Below are 20,317 nucleotides of genomic sequence, written 5' to 3'. Positions count from 1 at the left end.
TTTAGCTCAGGCTGTCTCTCTCTGAGACACTTCTGTCAATTCCTGGTGAGTTTCAACAGTCACACGGGCGATTCCTTTCGAACACCCCGCCTGGCCTCTCAGTTTCTCCACCGCGGCTAAATCTATCCCCCCTCGTCGGCCCGCTAGATTTTGTCATTCCCAATTGCTCTAACCGTGGTCCCCATCCAGCATCACATTCTCCCATCGCCTTCTACCCTTCCTCTGCCCTTTGACACCTGACACTTCTCTGTTCCTTCACACCTACACCCCACCCCTACCCCGGGATCCCTCAATGTCCTTGCCTCCCTATTGACCTGGATTCATTTCCTTTGCACATACCCTCAGGTCCTTGACACGTTCTTGGTGCCACCTGTGCCACTGACTGTAGCCGGCGGAAAACCATAGCACCGGGCCGATCTGGCTCATCTAAACTCTCAGTGTGCCGGGGAGAAAACTAGATAGACTCAACACGTTTGTTACCCAGGCTCCAAGAGGCCCTTTCAGGAGAAGGAAAAATCAAAGCATTGGGGGAGGGGGCACCTGGGTGGCTCAGTCGGTTAAGCGTCTGACTTCGGCTCAGGTCATGATCTCTTGGTTTGTGAGTTCGAGGCCCCGCGTCGGGCTCTGTGCTGACAGCTCAGAGCTGGAGCCCGCTTCAGATTCTCTGTCTCTTTCTCTCTCTCTCTCTCTCTCTCTCTCTCTCTGCCCTTCCCCCACTTGTGCCCTGTCTCTATCAGAAGTAAATAAATGTAAAAATTTTTTAAAAAGCACTGTGGGAAACTGCTTTATTTAAATTGACACGAGTTTAATTAAACACAACAAAACTCACATTCTTATACTTCATACTTTCCAGGTTTTGAAGGTCTAAATATCCGAATCCGGCGACATCCTCCAAATGCAACGGACTGCTCATTGGCTGTCCCTACCCAGCCTGTGAAATATTGCTTCTCCAGTATTTCCAATACATCTCCAACAGGTTCGGCCTTATCACTACTTCTGGTTCTTCTTGTGTTATGCCAGAATTCGTGATCCCCAAGGACCGCCAGGGAGCCGAGTCCGATGTAAAAGCAAAAGAGCCTTTATTCGAGCTAGCTCGAGCTCAATCCCCTACCTGCACCGACGCAGCGGTGAGATACCAGGGAGAGAGAGCGAGTTTCAAAAGGACAAAGGTTTTATTGGGGCCTAGGGGCAGTTGGTGAGGTAATGGCTATGGCCTCAGCCGATTGGCTGGGGAAGGGTCCGAGTCTGTTAGCAGGTGAGGGGGGGTTACTCAAGGGGAGGAGGTGTGGTCAAGGTGAAGGACACAGAACAAGATGGAGTTGGCCGGCGTAGGCCCGCCCTTTCACTTGCACCGTCAAAACACAACAGTCGAAGGTTTTTTTCATTTTTATTTTTTATGTTTTAACCCTCGGTGGCTTGCAATTCTGTTGACCTGCAAAGTCTGGTGTTTGAGAAAACTCATCTAAGATATTGTCATTTGAAGACGTGGCGGTCGGAGATTTCACTCATGTTGATCCCTTTCACCCTCCTCATTAGAGACCAGTCCTTTGCTTTCATCTTCTGGTTCGTCTAGTCAGAGTCTAATCATTCATCTAATCGTGTCAGAGTTCTCTTCTTTGCCATATTATGGGTGGAAAGGTGAAAATTTCCAAATTCTCGATGACATTCAACAAAAGCAAAATTCAGACTGCCAGGATAGTGTCTCCCATCTGCTTGTGTACCCTCTGGAAAGATGATTCGTTACTTTTGTTTTAATTGCAACAAGGCAGGGAGAAAACCGAGGGATGGTGGGTGCCACTCTGGTGAGGTGTTTCACTGCCGCCTCACCGCTCTGAGGGATTCCATTTACTTAGCCTTGTAGATTTCTCCGTCCTAGTTGGGGATCGAGGAATAACTTCAGGCAAAAATACCCCAGGATGATGAAATAGCACATTGTTTCGTTGTTTTGAGATTACAGGGAGAATAAGATTGCTAAGACCCCGCGATGTGTCTTCGGTTTGGAGACAGAGAGAAAAGCAGCCGCAGAAGCTGGCCTGACACTCACAGCTAGGCTGTGGGGGTCTCCCGTGGAACGTAAACAGTTTCACACAACAGTGGCGGCAATCTGAAAATAAAACAGCCGTTATTTTACCAGCAAAAAAGCCCTATTTTACTAGCTATTCGGAATAGCAGAGGAATTGCGATTACGGACCTGCAGGCTATGGTGAACTGCAGACAAGTCCGAAGAGGCAAAAGGAAGGTCAGCCTTTGTTTACGTTTTAGGAGGAAGCTGGGGAGGCTTGTTTTGAGCAACAGTTCCCTGGAGAAGAACAGGAGTTTGAGGTCCTGGCGGCTTCTCATTAGCTGCAAGCGGGGGTTAGTGCCTTGTTGGCTGGGGTGCAACAAGGGCTCTTCCTTCTTTTCTTAAAGGCAGGAGATAAGCTTCCTATGTGAAAAGGGTCTCCCTTGTCAGAATAAATTTTGTCTTCCTTCTTCCCGCTAAGGTTAGGCAGGCTGCAAGGAGTGGTACATGCTTGAGAGCTCCCCTTTCCAGTGCTTCCCGACTCCATTTTAACTGAGCTCTCCTGTATTTATTTTCTTTCTGTCTTTTTTTTTTTTTAACGTTTATTTATTTATTTTGAGATAGAGACAGACCATGAATGGGGAGGGTCAGAAAGAGAGGGAGACACACAATCTGAAACAGGCCCCAGGCTCTGAGCTGTCAGCACAGAGCCTGACGCGGGGCTGGAACTCACAGAACGTGAGATCATGACCTGAGCCGAAGTCGGGACGCCCAACCGACTGAGCCACCCAGGCGCCCCTCCTTTATTTATTTTCAACATCAACAGATTAAGGTCACTCTGTGACCCGTGATGAATCAAGACAGAAACAAGGCCACTCCGTAGTCGCCTCCGAACTGAGACAAGAAAAAAGAAGAATATCGTCCAAACAACAAAACTGACCAAACACCCCCTATCCTAGCTAATATGAGTAACTGCTGCTACTTTCCCAGTCGCAGTTTTGGCCTCGCTCTATTCTTCCTTTCTTCTAGGTAAAGATGTATTCAGCTACCCAATCACTGAGTTACCCCCACTGCCTGAGGTCATCTGTAGGAGAGTGTGTGCGCGCGCGGCGTGTGTGTGGTGTGTGTGTGTGTTGTCTGGAGGGGGCGAATCTTTGTCCCTCTCCCCTTCAAGGTTCTTGGGGTGGTGGGAAGGGGAGGATGGCTGGGGCTTTGTAGCAAAAGACGCATTAAAAAGAGAAAAAGAAACAGAAGTGTATTAGTGTACGTATCTCATATATATACACAGGAGAAAGTCAAGGATGGAATAACCCAATGGGGTGGCTGGAACTTGGGCTTACATAGCCGCTTAAAACAAAACAAACAGGGGCGCCTGCGTGACTCAGTCGGTTGTCTGACCCATGATTCTGCTCAGGTCATGGTCTCATGGTTCATGAGATCGAGCCTGGAGTCGGCTCTGCACTGGCCGACAGCACAGAGCCTCCTGGGGATTTTCTCTCTCTCTCTCTCTCTCTCTCTGTCTCTCTCTCCCCCTCCTTCGCCCCGCCTCCTGCGTGTGTGTGCTCTCTCTCTCCGTGTCTCTCTCTCTCTCTCTCTCTCTGAAAATAAAATATACAAATAAAGAATCTTTGAAAACAAAACAAACAGAAACAAAAAAATAATAAATTTTCAGAAAAGTGACAAAAAGTAAAAGGCTTTGAGTTTCTAGGCTGGCCAACTGTGGGATGGTAACTATATGGGGAAATAGTGGAAGATAAGGGCTGGGCAGTAAAATTTGTTAGGTAGAGTCTCTGGTGCCAGTCTCTGGGCTGATAAGGATCCAGGGTTGTCCGTAATTAACTCCTGTATACCTTTATGTCCTGATTTTAGGCAAATCGGGGGAGGGAAGAGTTTTTTCCTCCTGTTTGAGCTCAAAATAATCCTTACGCCAAAGTGGCATATTGGCATATTGGCGGGCGGCGGGGGAGGGGGGCAATTCCGCCACCCTTCGCATCCCATTCAAAGGAAGGCCTCGCTCACCTTAAACCTTCCCCAAGCCCCCTAATGCAAGCCTACATCCTGTATATAATGAGCCATTGCTGACACCCTCTCACTGAGGCGCCCCGCCGGTTCCTTCTCACTTTGCAGCAAGCGGTAACCCAACCCTTTTCATTACAGGTGTGCTCCTGGTGGTCTTTGGCTGGATGGCGTTGACAAGTTATTAAGAGGGTCCACCGATGGACCCATATGGGAACTGCGACATGGAATGCGTTTTATTCTAACAAGCAAAGTTCCCCCCCCCCCCGTTGGAAGACCTATAAACGAGAATACAAGTCATGAAATACCACTATTTACAAATAGAACTGCTCAAAAAGAGAAACTAGAAAAAAAAAGAGAAAAGGTTGTTGATCTCATAACTCCCAGAGCAAGACAGCATAGTAAAAGGGTAGAGGGATGGATATATATGTATCTGCATCTGTGTCGGTGTATGTACAGTACACAACAGATCCATGATGTTATGTGGTGGGTGCTCACGGTAGAAATCTTTCAACGTTGCTGTACGTGCGAAAAGAAATTTAAGAAGAAAAAAATGCTGCCAAGAAAAACCTCACAGAGCTATTTGTCTCGTTCTGGGCTTTCTCCAAGGAAATGAGACTTGAGGCAGCTTTCCCGCTACAGGCGCGTTTCCCTTTCAAGGCGAGAGAGAGAGAGAGAGAGAGAGAGAGAGAGAGAGAGAGAGCGCGCGAGCGCGAGCGCGAGCCGGCGCTGACGGCAGGAAACCAGGAAACGGCGCGTGTGTGGGCGGGACATGCAAATTAAAGTGGCTGTTTCTCTCGCGAGCTATGGGAGCAAAACAATAAAAAGCGTGAAAGCCCCCGAACAAGTTAAGCGATCTGATAAACTGAGTATGTCTTAGGAGTTGTGACGATGACACACCTGTCCAGTCTAAGGAAAGAGGGTGAGCCTTCGTTTGAGGGTGACTTTTCTCACCGTGATCCAAAGGAGGAGTGAGAGGGAGGGTGCCGATGCGCTGGGGGAGACGTGGTTATCGCTTCTCGGCCTTTTGGCTAAGATCAAGTGTAGTATCTGTTCTTATCAGTTTAATATCTGATACGTCCTCTATCCGAGGACAATATATTAAATGGATTTTTGGAGCCGGGAGATGGAATAGGAGCTTGCTCCGTCCACTCCGCGCATCGACCTGGTATTGCAGTACTTCCAGGAACGGTGCACCTCCCCTTGGGAGGAAACACTCGAGTGTCTCAAAAGTCAGTTTCTGCGGTCTTTTTACTGTTCTGGGTGTAGCTACCTGCTTCTATCCGCTACTTTCACTTTTCTTCGCAGTAGTTTGTTATCGTGCGGTGTAGCGTGTCGAGGTTCTTAAAGGTGGTTTTGTTGAGGGGAGAGCAGAGGTGTCCTAGTAAGTTCCTCTTCTATCTTCAACCGCCTTTTTTTCTTTATATTACTTTGTTTCTGAGCTTTACCTAAGCATTATGCCACCTTGAGGACTTGTGTGCTTAAGCTGGCTGACCTTCCAACTTTTGTGGTGTTTTGACTCAAGTGAACTTCTCTTATTCATAAAGTGGAGGAATTTTATGAGAATTGCAATGAATTTCTACAAGTTGCTCTAAACATTGAGATTTCCTCCTTCTCTCTCATGTCTATCTTCTAATGGTGGGTGCGCTCACAATTCGTTGAGGCGTGGGTGGAGAGAATTGACTCCCAAGCCGAATTCCCTGAGCCAAAAGTTAGATGCACTTTAACCGAGGGGGTCCCTCTACATTGTTAAATTCCCCTCAAAGCCCCTCCCTATATGCCAAAGGAAATTTGAAGGTTCCACCCGAGAGGACCATAAGGAAACCTCAGCAAGAATTGCAAGGTCAAGAAAGTCCGAAAGAGCAGAACCTCTTGGGAGGAAGTCTTCCTCTGAAAGAATAGGAACAGGAAAGTGACAGAAAGTGACAGAAGGTAGATGTTGTGTGAGTCAGAAATGATAGCAACAAGGCCAATTGGGATTAAAAAAACGAACCAGAGATGCCGCCCGCACCATTTCGTACACCTGTATCCACTGCAAAGAGACGCAAATCGGAGTTAACTACCCATTTCAAGCAGCACAAAAGAAAAAAAAAAAGATTAATGGTGAATGGCATGTAGAGTATAGAAGGGGAGTAAGATCTTACTAGGACACCTCTGCTCTCCCCTCAACAAAACCACCTTTAAGAACCTCGACACGCTACACCGCACGATAACAAACTACTGCGAAGAAAAGTGAAAGTAGCGGATAGAAGCAGGTAGCTACACCCAGAACAGTAAAAAGACCGCAGAAACTGACTTTTGAGACACTCGAGTGTTTCCTCCCAAGGGGAGGTGCACCGTTCCTGGAAGTACTGCAATACCAGGTCGATGCGCGGAGTGGACGGAGCAAGCTCCTATTCCATCTCCCGGCTCCAAAAATCCATTTAATATATTGTCCTCGGATAGAGGACGTATCAGATATTAAACTGATAAGAACAGATACTACACTTGATCTTAGCCAAAAGGCCGAGAAGCGATAACCACGTCTCCCCCAGCGCATCGGCACCCTCCCTCTCACTCCTCCTTTGGATCACGGTGAGAAAAGTCACCCTCAAACGAAGGCTCACCCTCTTTCCTTAGACTGGACAGTGTGTCATCGTCACAACTCCTAAGACATACTCAGTTTATCAGATCGCTTAACTTGTTCGGGGCTTTCACGCTTTTTATTGTTTTGCTCCCATAGCTCGCGAGAGAAACAGCCACTTTAATTTGCATGTCCCGCCCACACACGCGCCGTTTCCTGGTTTCCTGCCGTCAGCGCCGGCTCGCGCTCGCGCTCGCGCGCTCTCTCTCTCTCTCTCTCTCTCTCTCTCTCTCTCTCTCGCCTTGAAAGGGAAACGCGCCTGTAGCGGGAAAGCTGCCTCAAGTCTCATTTCCTTGGAGAAAGCCCAGAACGAGACAAATAGCTCTGTGAGGTTTTTCTTGGCAGCATTTTTTTCTTCTTAAATTTCTTTTCGCACGTACAGCAACGTTGAAAGATTTCTACCGTGAGCACCCACCACATAACATCATGGATCTGTTGTGTACTGTACATACACCGACACAGATGCAGATACATATATATCCATCCCTCTACCCTTTTACTAAGCTGTCTTGCTCTGGGAGTTATGAGATCAACAACCTTTTCTCTTTTTTTTTCTAGTTTCTCTTTTGAGCAGTTCTATTTGTAAATAGTGGTATTTCATGACTTGTATTCTCGTTTATAGGTCTTCCAACGGGGGGGGGGGGAACTTTGCTTGTTAGAATAAAACGCATTCCATGTCGCAGTTCCCATATGGGTCCATCGGTGGACCCTCTTAATAACTTGTCAACGCCATCCAGCCAAAGACCACCAGGAGCACACCTGTAATGAAAAGGGTTGGGTTACCGCTTGCTGCAAAGTGAGAAGGAACCGGCGGGGCGCCTCAGTGAGAGGGTGTCAGCAATGGCTCATTATATACAGGATGTAGGCTTGCATTAGGGGGCTTGGGGAAGGTTTAAGTGAGCGAGGCCTTCCTTTGAATGGGATGCGAAGGGTGGCGGAATTGCCCCCCTCCCCCGCCGCCCGCCAATATGCCAATATGCCACTTTGGCGTAAGGATTATTTTGAGCTCAAACAGGAGGAAAAAACTCTTCCCTCCCCCGATTTGCCTAAAATCAGGACATAAAGGTATACAGGAGTTAATTACGGACAACCCTGGATCCTTATCAGCCCAGAGACTGGCACCAGAGACTCTACCTAACAAATTTTACTGCCCAGCCCTTATCTTCCACTATTTCCCCATATAGTTACCATCCCACAGTTGGCCAGCCTAGAAACTCAAAGCCCTTTTACTTTTTGTCACTTTTCTGAAAATTTATTATTTTTTTGTTTCTGTTTGTTTTGTTTTCAAAGATTCTTTATTTGTATATTTTATTTTCAGAGAGAGAGAGAGAGAGAGAGACACGGAGAGAGAGAGCACACACACGCAGGAGGCGGGGCGAAGGAGGGGGAGAGAGAGACAGAGAGAGAGAGAGAGAGAGAGAGAAAATCCCCAGGAGGCTCTGTGCTGTCGGCCAGTGCAGAGCCCGACTCCAGGCTCGATCTCATGAACCATGAGACCATGACCTGAGCAGAAATCATGGGTCAGACAACCGACTGAGTCACGCAGGCGCCCCTGTTTGTTTTGTTTTAAGCGGCTATGTAAGCCCAAGTTCCAGCCACCCCATTGGGTTATTCATCCTTGACTTTCTCCTGTGTATATATATGAGATACGTACACTAATACACTTCTGTTTCTTTTTCTCTTTTTAATGCGTCTTTTGCTACAAAGCCCCAGCCATCCTCCCCTTCCCACCACCCCCAAGAACCTTGAAGGGGAGAGGGACAAAGATTCGCCCCCTCCAGACAACACACACACACACACACACACGCGCGCGCGCGCACACACTCTCCTACAGATGACCTCAGGCAGTGGGGGTAACTCAGTGATTGGGTAGCTGAATACATCTTACCTAGAAGAAAGGAAGAATAGAGCGAGGCCAAAACTGCGACTGGGAAAGTAGCAGCAGTTACTCATATTAGCTAGGATAGGGGGTGTTTGGTCAGTTTTGTTGTTTGGACGATATTCTTCTTTTTTCTTGTCTCAGTTCGGAGGCGACTACGGAGTGGCCTTGTTTCTGTCTTGATTCATCACGGGTCACAGAGTGACCTTAATCTGTTGATGTTGAAAATAAATAAAGGAGGGGCGCCTGGGTGGCTCAGTCGGTTGGGCGTCCGACTTCGGCTCAGGTCATGATCTCACGTTCTGTGAGTTCCAGCCCCGCGTCAGGCTCTGTGCTGACAGCTCAGAGCCTGGGGCCTGTTTCAGATTGTGTGTCTCCCTCTCTTTCTGACCCTCCCCCATTCATGGTCTGTCTCTATCTCAAAAATAAATAAATAAACGTTAAAAAAAAAAAAAAGACAGAAAGAAAATAAATACAGGAGAGCTCAGTTAAAATGGAGTCGGGAAGCACTGGAAAGGGGAGCTCTCAAGCATGTACCACTCCTTGCAGCCTGCCTAACCTTAGCGGGAAGAAGGAAGACAAAAATTTATTCTGACAAGGGAGACCCTTTTCACATAGGAAGCTTATCTCCTGCCTTTAAGAAAAAGAAGGAAGAGCCCTTGTTGCACCCCAGCCAACAAGGCACTAACCCCCGCTTGCAGCTAATGAGAAGCCGCCAGGACCTCAAACTCCTGTTCTTCTCCAGGGAACTGTTGCTCAAAACAAGCCTCCCCAGCTTCCTCCTAAAACGTAAACAAAGGCTGACCTTCCTTTTGCCTCTTCGGACTTGTCTGCAGTTCACCATAGCCTGCAGGTCCGTAATCGCAATTCCTCTGCTATTCCCGAATAGCTAGTAAAATAGGGCTTTTTTGCTGGTAAAATAACGGCTGTTTTATTTTTCAGATTGCCGCCACTGTTGTGTGAAACTGTTTACGTTCCACGGGAGACCCCCACAGCCTAGCTGTGAGTGTCAGGCCAGCTTCTGCGGCTGCTTTTCTCTCTGTCTCCAAACCGAAGACACATCGCGGGGTCTTAGCAATCTTATTCTCCCTGTAATCTCAAAACAACGAAACAATGTGCTATTTCATCATCCTGGGGGTATTTTTGCCTGAAGTTATTCCTCGATCCCCAACTAGGACGGAGAAATCTACAAGGCTAAGGAAATGGAATCCCTCAGAGCGGTGAGGCGGCAGTGAAACACCTCACCAGAGTGGCACCCACCATCCCTCGGTTTTCTCCCTGCCTTGTTGCAATTAAAAACAAAGTAACGAATCATCTTTCCAGAGGGTACACAAGCAGATGGGAGACACTATCCTGGCAGTCTGAATTTTGCTTTTGTTGAATGTCATCGAGAATTTGGAAATTTTCACCTTTCCACCCATAATATGGGCAAAGAAGAGAACTCTGACACGATTAGATGAATGATTAGACTCTGACTAGACGAACCAGAAGATGAAAGCAAAGGACTGGTCTCTAATGAGGAGGGTGAAAGGGATCAACATGAGTGAAATCTCCGACCGCACGTCTTCAAATGACAATATCTTAGATGAGTTTTCTCAAACACCAGACTTTGCAGGTCAACAGAATTGCAAGCCACCGAGGGTTAAAAACATAAAAAATAAAAATGAAAAAAACCTTCGACTGTTGTGTTTTGACGGTGCAAGTGAAAGGGCGGGCCTACGCCGGCCAACTCCATCTTGTTCTGTGTCCTTCACCTTGACCACACCTCCTCCCCTTGAGTAACCCCCCCCTCACCTGCCTAACAGGACTCGGACCCTTCCCCAGCCAATCGGCTGAGGCCATAGCCATTACCTCACCAACTGCCCCTAGGCCCCAATAAAACCTTTGTCCTTTTGAAACTCGCTCTCTCTCCCTGGTATCTCACCGCTGCGTCGGTGCAGGTAGGGGATTGAGCTCGAGCTAGCTCGAATAAAGGCTCTTTTGCTTTTACATCGGACTCGGCTCCCTGGCGGTCCTTGGGGATCACGAATTCTGGGCATAACACAAGAAGAACCAGAAGTAGTGATAAGGCCGAACCTGTTGGAGATGTATTGGAAATACTGGAGAAGCAATATTTCACAGGCTGGGTAGGGACAGCCAATGAGCAGTCCGTTGCATTTGGAGGATGTCGCCGGATTCGGATATTTAGACCTTCAAAACCTGGAAAGTATGAAGTATAAGAATGTGAGTTTTGTTGTGTTTAATTAAACTCGTGTCAATTTTAAATAAAGCAGTTTCCCACAGTGCTTTTTAAAAAATTTTTACATTTATTTACTTCTGATAGAGACAGGGCACAAGTGGGGGAAGGGCAGAGAGAGAGAGAGAGAGAGAGAGAGAGAGAAAGAGACAGAGAATCTGAAGCGGGCTCCAGCTCTGAGCTGTCAGCACAGAGCCCGACGCGGGGCTCGAACTCACAAACCAAGAGATCATGACCTGAGCCGAAGTCAGACGCTTAACCGACTGAGCCACCCAGGTGCCCCCTCCCCCAATGCTTTGATTTTTCCTTCTCCTGAAAGGGCCTCTTGGAGCCTGGGTAACAAACGTGTTGAGGTCTATCTAGTTTTCTCCCCGGCACACTGAGAGTTTAGATGAGCCAGATCGGCCCGGTGCTATGGTTTTCGCCGGCTACAGTCAGTGGCACAGGTGGCACCAAGAACGTGTCAAGGACCTGAGGGTATGTGCAAGGAAATGAATCCAGGTCAATAGGGAGGCAAGGACATTGAGGGATCCGGGGTAGGGGTGGGGTGTAGGTGTGAAGGAACAGAGAAGTGTCAGGTGTCAAAGGGCAGAGGAAGGGTAGAAGGCGATGGGAGAATGTGATGCTGGATGGGGACACGGTTAGAGCAATTGGGAATGACAAAATCTAGCGGGCCGACGAGGGGGGATAGATTTAGCCGCGGTGGAGAAACTGAGAGGCCAGGCGGGGTGTTCGAAAGGAATCGCCCGTGTGACTGTTGAAACTCACCAGGAATGACAGAAGTGTCTCAGAGAGAGACAGCCAGGAGCTAAACCTTCAAAAGCGAAATGACCTGCAGCTAGCTGGACAGAAAGCACAAGGACTGGCAAGGCGGCGGGGGGGAGGGGGGGGGCGGGCGTGTACAACGTAAACGGCCGGGCGCGGGGAGGAGGACAAAGCTCTTTGAGAGGTAAAGTGGAGCAAGACTCCCGGGAACGAGAAATGGAAGGTTTAGAAGAGCTGGCCACCACCGGGAACCAGACTACGCACGAGTGCAAACTTCCGGAGAAAGGTAGAAGAAATCGGAAAACGGCAGCGGAAAGCGGGTGAAGAAAAAAAGGCTGCACCCGGGGGCGAAACCGGAAAAGGGAAGCGGGGGGAATGGAACGAAAAAAGACCAGCGGAGGGGGGGGGGCGGGAAAGAAGCGCCTGAGAGGAGGAACATGAAAAAGGGAGAGCAGGAAAAGCCCAGCGCGCTGAACTTAGCCAGGCGGAAACGATGACCCTCACAGGCATTCCGGCCCCAGCTCACCAAGCCTGTCGCCAAAACAAGACCGCGACTAGGAGAAAAAAAGAAAAGGAAAGAAAAAAAGGCGCGACGGACGAACAGAACACATCCGTACCCGCCCGGAGAGAAGAAAAGTAAAAAAGAAACACGGCTCCGCAAACCAAGCACCATATCTGCTTTTAGAAACACCACTTAAAGGAAGGGAGGTGCACCGTTCCCGGAAGTACTGCAATACCGGGTCGATGCGCGGAGTGGACGGAGCAAGCCCCTATTCCATCTCCCGGCTCCAAAAATCCATTTAATATATTGTCCTCGGATAGAGGACGTATCAGATATTAAACTGATAAGAACAGATACTACACTTGATCTTAGCCAAAAGGCCGAGAAGCGATGCCGGCCTGCCCCTCCCTCTCCAGTACCGTTCTCCCATCATCCATATTCAACTCATGGTGAGAACCCTAACGCTCACTCCTTTTCTGATATCCTTTGCGACATCGACAGGACCATCGATAATCACTAGAATACTTTGGTGCACACTTTTGCGTTCTCCACATTCTGAAGGGGAAATCCCGTATCCCTGGTTGGCCCGTCCTTACCGCGCCGCCGCACAGCCATTTCTAATCTGCATGATGCCCCGCCTTTTGTTCCCTGAGGAGGCGCGGCCGCCGCGGCCCGACTCCACCCTCCCGACCGCCTCTGCGCGCCGCCAGCCCAAACCCAAGTGGGGGCCCACCTCCCGGCGTGCACACACCTCGCGCAAAGACCCGGGAGGAGGGGCGGCTGGCGGGGACTGCGAAGGGACAGCCAACACGGCTGCAGATCCCGGGGCTTCCGGGAGCCCGTGAAGGCAAGACCTTGCTTTTGGCCGCTGCTCTGCCCGCCCCGCCCCGCACACTCAACCACCGTTCAGTGAATGACATCCTGCCTCCTACACTCCCAGCCAGTGCCCCGCGCGTCGCGATGCTGACGGCTCTTCAGCAGCACGCCCACCCTCCACCCCCACCCCCGGCTCGCGTCCGCGTCCTTCGGGCCGTCTTCCGCCCGAGTCCCAGCCCCAGGCTGGTTCGCTCGCGAGAAGGGGATGTCCTCCTGGATTACTTTCATTGGGATGGAACAGTTCCCGTCGCGAATCAATAACTCGGCGTTTCCGTCTCCTCGGCGTGATTCACTCCCGCGGAGTTTGCTCAGATACACACGCACGGACCCAAGTGCCTGCAAAGTGCGCTCGGTGGACGCCAGTCGTATGCCCTTGTGTCCTCGCCGTGAGTGCGGTGTGGTCACGGTCCTGCCACTCTTGCCGCAAGGGGGCCTTGAATTTCGGGGGAGCAGGGACAGTGACTGCAGGAGCACGGCGGACGTTCTCAGGCAGCGCCTGCTGCTCCAGTCCCGCCAGCAACTCCGCGTGGCATCAAAGTGGGGATTGCTTGGGGGAGTGGGGTGGGGCGGGGGAGTGGGGTGGGGCAGGGGAGCGGGGGGCAGGGGAGCAGGGGGAGGGGCCGATCTTACAGGTGAAAATGGTACCTCAGCATGGTTTTGACTTGTACTTCTCTAATCACGGGTAAGAAGATAAGGCTGAGTGTTCTCTCCTGTGTTTGAGAGCCCTGAACTCTCTCTGTTCAGGGACTTCGGCCCTTTTACTTGCTAGGTTAACTGGTCGGGCTTTATCATAAGGGCTTGTATCGGCAATTTACAGTTTAAGGCCCTTTGTATGTAATACAAGCAGTGAGTATTTTCTTCTGTTGGCTATCTGTCTTTTGAGGATTTCATCTCCTTAAGGTTCCACTGAAAGTTATATTTTAGAGGCGCCTGGCTTGCCACTCTTGACCTGGAGGGGTCGTGAGTCCCAGCCCCACGTTTAGGCGTAGACATTATCTAAAACATAGGGGCGCCTGGGTGGCTCAGTCAGTTGAGCCTCGAGCCTCTGACTTCGGCTCAGGTCAGGATCTCAGGTCAGGGTTTGTGGGTTTCAGCCCCACGTCCGGCGCTGTGCTGACAGCGCAGAGCCTGGAGTCTGCTTTGGATTCTGTGTCTCCCTCTCTATCTGCCCCCTCCACTGCTCGCGCTCTGTCTCTCTCGCTCTCAAAACAAACAAACAAACAAACAAACAAACAAACAAAAAACAACAAATATCACAAACTATTTTTTTTTTATTTTTTTTAACGTTTATTTATTTTTCGACAGAGAGAGACAGAGCATGGAACGGGGGAGGGTCAGAGAGAGGGAGACACAGAATCTGAAACAGGCTCCAGGCTCTGAGAGGTCAGCACAGAGCCCGACGCGGGGCTCGAACTCACGGACCGCGAGATCATGACCTGAGCCGAAGTCGGCCGCCTAATGGACTGAGCCACCCAGGCGCCCCCACAAACTATTTCTTAATTTAAAAACCCATTACAGGGGCGCCTGGGTGGCGCAGTCGGTTGAGCGTCCGACTTCAGCCAGGTCACGATCTCGCGGTCCGTGAGTTCGAGCCCCGCATCGGGCTCTGGGCTGATGGCTCAGAGCCTGGAGCCTGTTTCCGATTCTGTGTCTCCCTCTCTCTCTGCCCCTCCCCCGTTCATGCTCTGTCTCTCTCTCTGTCCCAAAAATAAATAAATAAACGTTGAAAAAAAAATTTTTTTAATAAATAAAATAAAATAAAAAATAAAAACCCATTACATTAACAAACAACCTTTAAAAAGTTATTTTTTCTATCATCCTATTCATCATGAAAAAAATAGCTTTCAGATGTTTTTCAGATGAGGTTACAAAATAATTTCCTAAATCTTCCCTTAGGTCTTTTTCTTCTTTCTCCACAGCTAAATCTTTGAGCCATTTGGTATCTACTCTGCAGTACAGTGCAAAGGAATGTATTTTTCCTTCACAACTTTGAGATGCCACCTTGGATCCTAAACTGTACCGCATGTACATTTTTGTAACACTCCTGGATCTTTCTTCCTCTCTCTCTCTCTTTCCTTCTTCTTTTTCTAAATGTTTATTTTTGAGAGAGAGCGCCAGCGGGGGAAGGGCGGGGGGGGGGGGGCGGGCAGAGGCTCCGAAGCAGGCTCTGTGCTGACAGCAGCGAGCCCGATGCGGGGCTCCAACTCACCAACCATGAGATCATGACCTGAGCTGCGAAGTCCCCCTCTCAACCAACTGGGCCACCCATGTGCCCCCTCCCCCCTTTTTAAAGACGTTATCGTTGAGTAATCTCTTCCATGCTCTTCCGACTGAGCCAGCCAGGCCGCACCACCCCCCCCCCAACCCCACCCCACCCCACCCCACCCCACCCCACCCCGCCTTCGATTTTTCTTTAAAAAGTAGCAGAACAGGGGTGCCTGGACAGCTCAGTCGGTAGAGCATGAGACTCTTGATCTCAAGGCCATGAGTTCAAGCCCTGCAGGGGACATAGAACTTACTTAAAAAATAAAGTAGCGGAACACATTGACCTAACCACGTTTGATTCTTTGCGTCCACGGGATTGACCCATCCTTTCCATGTGGATGATGGTTGGGCGCCCATCAGACAGAGCCCAACTCCGGGACGTGACTGTGATCCTATTCCTGCCCCCTAGGCATTCATGGTGGGGGTGAGGGGGTGCGTGGTCACTTGTATGGAGAATCCTCCTCAAGAAAATGGATGCCCCGTCCGGAAAGCGACAGGCACTACAGAGTGGACGGACCCTCGGACAGAGCAGGAGGCCCAGTGATAAAGCTCTTGTCTTTTTACCCTGGGGAAATGGATCTGCCCAGGAGGACAAAACCACCAGCACTCTGGGCCTCCTGCCATCACCAGCGGTTCCAACTTAAGGAATAGTCATTAATCACCTTCAACTCCACGACCCACCGGGGCGGTGCTTGGTCCTGGGAAGTAGAGAGAAACCAGACACCGTTCCTGCCTCCTCGCTGCCCCAACCAGGGAGCATCCGGGCCAGGACCAGGATAAGACACCTGCCCAAATGGCCACAACACCAGGTTCGATGCGGAGGGGACTGTCAGAGATGAACACATGGTTGTGGCCCCCACCTGGCTCCCTTGAGGCCCGAGGCCTCTCCCGTTTGGCCCTGCGTCCCTATGGGAAGCACGCGATACATATTCAATAAAGGAGAAGGTGGGATGGAACACAAAGCCAGCTGAATCAGGAAGGCCTGCCTGACGTCTTGGCGGGGGGGTGGGGGTGGCCTAAAGAACAAGTCAGAATGCCCATGCAAGTCAGAATTTCAGGGCACATGAGGGGGGAACCCGGGCATTGCAGTCTGACCAAGAGCGGGGGCAGGGGAGCGACTGGGGAATGAGGGGACCGGTTTGTATCCCACTGACCTGCCCAGCCACCTTGAAGTTATGATCTGGGCCTCAAAACTGGGGACCCTTGCTTCTGGTGGGCTCCCCCCTATCATCATGCCCCCACCCCCATGTCCCCATCCTTCACAGACTCATTCATATCTCAAAGTCAGCCAGCAGGTTCAGCTTCTCACAGGAACCTGCCCGTACCCCTCCCCTTTCCCTTTCTTCCTCCACCTTGTCCCCACCGGCCGGCCTGGCCCTGCCCCCACTCCACCCCCCCCCACCCACCCCTCACCTCCCACCCCCGCCCCTGCCCTTGCTCAGGCTGGAACCCTCCTTTATCACATCAGATCAAGACGGCCATCAGACTCTGATCCAAGGGATGTTTGTTGAGTATCCACCGTGGAAGGCACCGTTTCATGGGCACCGTGCCCGCAGAAGGCGGCTGCCCACCCCCATTTCACAGAGGGGAAAACAGCTTGCAGCAGGTAATAGAGAGTCTGACTTCCTTTGGATCTTTGACTGCAGACAGCTTTTAAGTCTCACCACTCCCTCCTCTCTTCCTGCCCTCCCTCCGGTCGATCTGACAAAAAGCCTTACCCCAGACCCTCCATTCACCACCATAATTAAACACACCAACCCAGGCTCCTTCCTTTGCTCTCAAGCCATTTTTGAATCTGCCCGGGAGCCACCCTGCTCTCCCTGGAAAGCTTCATTATGTGAGCTGTAAACCTTTTCATACCCTCGTGGGTAGTGTCATCAGTCTCCACATCTAAAAGGAAATGCGGGGGGGGGGGGGGCGGTGAAGAGACGGTCCATCTGGTTCCGCAGAGTGGCAGGCACAACGAAGAAGCTACGACGTCGTCCGACCGGCACTTGCTCTCAACATATTCCAATGTGGGTCCAAAGGCCTCCCCACCAGACTGGATGGCCTCCTGTCTGTCTGTGCCAAGACCAGGGGATCCGTTATTTCCCCGTTGGGTACACTGTTTGCTGAGTGCCTATGGTGTGCTGAAGGCGAAGCCAGTCTGGGACTGTCGTAAAGCGACTGGTGCCTGGATTTGCAGGGGTGCATGGAACGCTTCCATTGTCCTGGGGAATTCACCGTTTCAGAGTAAGCTGACCGGGGGCATCCTCCCAGATGCTCGAAGGAGTGCTTCTGGAGGCACACGGTGCAACGGAAACGCCTGGCGGGCTAGTAGAGGTACCACCAACTTCGGGCCACCGCCCCAGGGACTCCAATTCGATTGCCGATTGCCGTATGGCAGTGGTGGGACAGGAGTATGATTTAAAGGAAAACCCCAGGAGATTCTGATGTGCCAACCAGGGTGGATAAGCGGCTCCCCATAGATCGATCTGGAAGCAGGAATTTTCCTTCCGTACCAGGGAAGACATTTATTTGTACGTATGGTCGCATTTGCCTGTAATTTGTTCTGGGACGGCTAAGGGGTCCGGCAGAGCGAGTTGAGAGCTTCTTGAAGGCCCCGGGTTTCAGTCGCCTACATTGGAAGTCGAGCCACATGGGCGTGGGCGTGAAGTATTTCTCCCCAAAAGTGTGGGTCACCAGGCCGTGGGCCTGGGCTCACGCCCAGGGACGGGGCATACGAAGAAAAAAAGCGCTTCAGAGGCAGCAAACAGGCACGGTCTTGAGCAGAGAAGTAAGAAAGTTTCAGGAGACCGGGGGCGGCGAAGAGGTGGGGAAAGGGGGTCGGCGCGTGTGACCCAGAGAAGAAGCCAGAGGCACGAAAGGGGAACGCGACTCGGCCGCAGAGCCCGATGACCGGAGGCGTGGAGGGGGGCTGGCCCCAGGCGGCGGACGCCGAGCGGCGGCACGCGCCTGTGCCAGGGGCACTAGAGCCCAGCCTCCGGGCTTCTTCCCCCCCCCCGGCTAGGAATAATAAGACCATACGGTCTCCGACCGTTCCCACAAGCGGGGAAACTGCAAGGCTACAACTTCAGGAACCAAAACGCGGGGCGGGGAAGAAGAAACAGCACAGGAAAAAAAAAAAAAGAACAAACGAACAGACAGCAGCAAAAAAAAAAAAAAAAGAAAAAAAAAGAAAAAGAAAAAGAAAGAAAGAAAGCAGCGCAACGCACGAGCCGACGAAGAACAAGCACTAGACTCCACCTGTAGTTCGCAACTCCACAGTCCTCCCCGCGCCCGGAGAGCGGTGGGAAGCGCGCACAGTTTCTAGAAATACTGCAACGCCAGGCCGATAGGTGAACAGGACGGAGCGAACCCCTAGACCCCACTTACCCAGCCCCAGCAAACCCCTTTAGGATGCCGTTCTCGACTAGAGAACGTATCAGACACCGCGCACGAAAAGGACTGCTCCTACGCTTGGTCTTGGCGAAAAGGCCGACAATCGTTACGGGCCGCTGCCTCCTCCCCGCTACCGCCCTGCGGCCATCCATATTGCACTCACGGTGAGCCAGGTCACGCTCAGTCCACATTCTTGGCTCACTATCCCGTGGTACGCGCCACACGCGGTGCAGTTGCGGTTGCCCCCCGCATTCCTGGTGAATTTTCGCGTCCCTTTCCGCTCCCTCCCGTCCTTCCCTAGCGGAGGACTCGCTAATTTGCGTGTCCCGCCCCACCCTGCCCCGGGCGGGGGTCGGGGGGTGGGGGTGGGGGTGGGGGCGTGCCACAACGGTCCCGCTCCGCCCCTGGCCCGGCCCGCCGGGTCCCCGGAACCCTTCCCGCCGCGGGCCCAGGGCAGGGGAGACGGGCTGCGGGAGGGAGCCGTGGGACCGGAGCGGTCCGCGTGCTCCCGAGAAAGCCGCGGGGTAGAACGCTGTGCGTCGGGGAGGGGAGCGTCCGCCCGGGGGCCCCAGGCGGGGCCCCGACCTTGGGCGGGCAGCGAACTGCGGCCGGGGCAGGAACCTGCGAGCGTGACTGTGAGCGGCCTCCGTCCTACTCACCTCCTCGCCAGCCTCCGGTGACGGAGACATCCCGCCTCGCCCCCTGTCCCCCGCCCCCCGCCCCCCGTCCCCCGTCCCCGTCCCCGCCCTCGCCCCGGCGGGCGTCGGTTTCTTTCCTGGGTTAGTTCTTCTCGAAGTCTGCAGTTAGCTAGCTGTAAGGACCGTGAGACCAGCACGATCGCCCCTCGATCTGATTGAGTCCTCGGTTCCGTCATCCCTGCGGGGAAACCATCCCGATCGATCGCAGCACTGCCGCGCGCCAGACTCACTGCCCTGCGTGCGGTCTTTCCCATCCGTTTGGATCCTCAGGACCCTGGAGCGAGTTGAAGTGGTTACCACCGTCACTTCACGGCTGTGATAACCGACATCAGAGAGGTTGAGAAACTTGTCCAGTGGGACGCAGACTGTAGGCAGCCGACCTGTGGGCCTCACCCTGACCCAAGACACCGCCTGCCTCTGGACGTGGACCTTGGAGCAGGGAAGGACTGCTGGGCACGCACGCGCGCGCGCGCGCGCGTACACACACACACACACACACACACACACACACACACACGGACCGGCACGAGAGAGGCCGGTAACACGATGGTGACATCTGGTCTGCGGTCACGGCCCTGCCCGACCCCGCCTTAGCTCTTGGCTCTGTGACTGTCTCCCGCCCTGAGTTTACCCTCTGTCCCGTGGGGGTGGGGGCGGGGATGATCTCTCCGTCACGCGTTCTCCCGGAAGCGCGGGGTTGCGCGGGACCCTAAGCAAGTTACCTTCGTGACTGGTTAGCCTCTGAGGCCCTGTGTGGAAATGCCCGGCAGGAGTCCGCTGCTTGAGTAGCAAACAGCGTTTTTGCCAGTCACTTCTCTGGAAGCTTCGTCTCCTCGCTGAAGACCACGTCCTGATAGAACCTAACCTAACGCCGGGGCCTGTTTTGAGCACTTTTCCCTCCCCACTCCCATCAGCCCCACTATGATACCGTACGGTACGGTACGGGAGTATGTCCTGGTCTGTACCCTGCCTCCCTTCCCACACCCTGCCCCGCCCCCTCGATACCCCAGCTCCGGACGACTGGGAAGATCCCACCTGGACCCCTCTTTCCACCTCTCTGGCGGCCCGTGCACT

General features: G+C 52.1%; 1 long non-coding RNA gene and 3 other non-coding genes across 5 annotated transcripts; 1 reads left to right on the top strand and 3 right to left on the bottom strand.

Moving 5' to 3' along the window:
- The first annotated feature begins 5,029 nt into the window (after positions 1-5,029).
- LOC124522264 (U2 spliceosomal RNA) lies at positions 5,030-5,220 on the top strand. Its single transcript, XR_006964727.1, has one exon. It is a non-coding gene; the product is annotated as a U2 spliceosomal RNA (small nuclear RNA).
- A 1,124-nt stretch (positions 5,221-6,344) lies between these two features.
- Positions 6,345-6,535, bottom strand: LOC124522258 (U2 spliceosomal RNA). Its single transcript, XR_006964723.1, has one exon. It is a non-coding gene; the product is annotated as a U2 spliceosomal RNA (small nuclear RNA).
- LOC124522229 (uncharacterized) lies at positions 6,349-12,671 on the bottom strand. Of its 2 annotated transcripts, none has more exons than XR_006964716.1 (3): positions 12,620-12,671; positions 10,597-10,719; positions 6,349-7,400 (listed from the first exon to the last, which is right to left on the bottom strand). It is a non-coding gene; the product is annotated as an uncharacterized LOC124522229 (long non-coding RNA). The 2 variants fall into 2 exon arrangements; XR_006964717.1 differs by lacking the exon at positions 12,620-12,671 and adding an exon at positions 11,525-12,571.
- On the bottom strand, positions 12,225-12,415 carry LOC124522268 (U2 spliceosomal RNA). Its single transcript, XR_006964730.1, has one exon. It is a non-coding gene; the product is annotated as a U2 spliceosomal RNA (small nuclear RNA).
- Positions 12,672-20,317: the final 7,646 nt, after the last annotated feature.

The sequence above is a fragment of the Lynx rufus genome, unplaced genomic scaffold, assembly GCF_022079265.1.
Source record: "Lynx rufus isolate CCGP_SWC_20201006 ecotype Redwood Valley unplaced genomic scaffold, mLynRuf1.p SCAF_34, whole genome shotgun sequence".
NCBI classification, from domain to species: Eukaryota; Metazoa; Chordata; class Mammalia; order Carnivora; family Felidae; genus Lynx; species Lynx rufus.
This window is presented reverse-complemented; position numbering and strand designations above follow the sequence as displayed.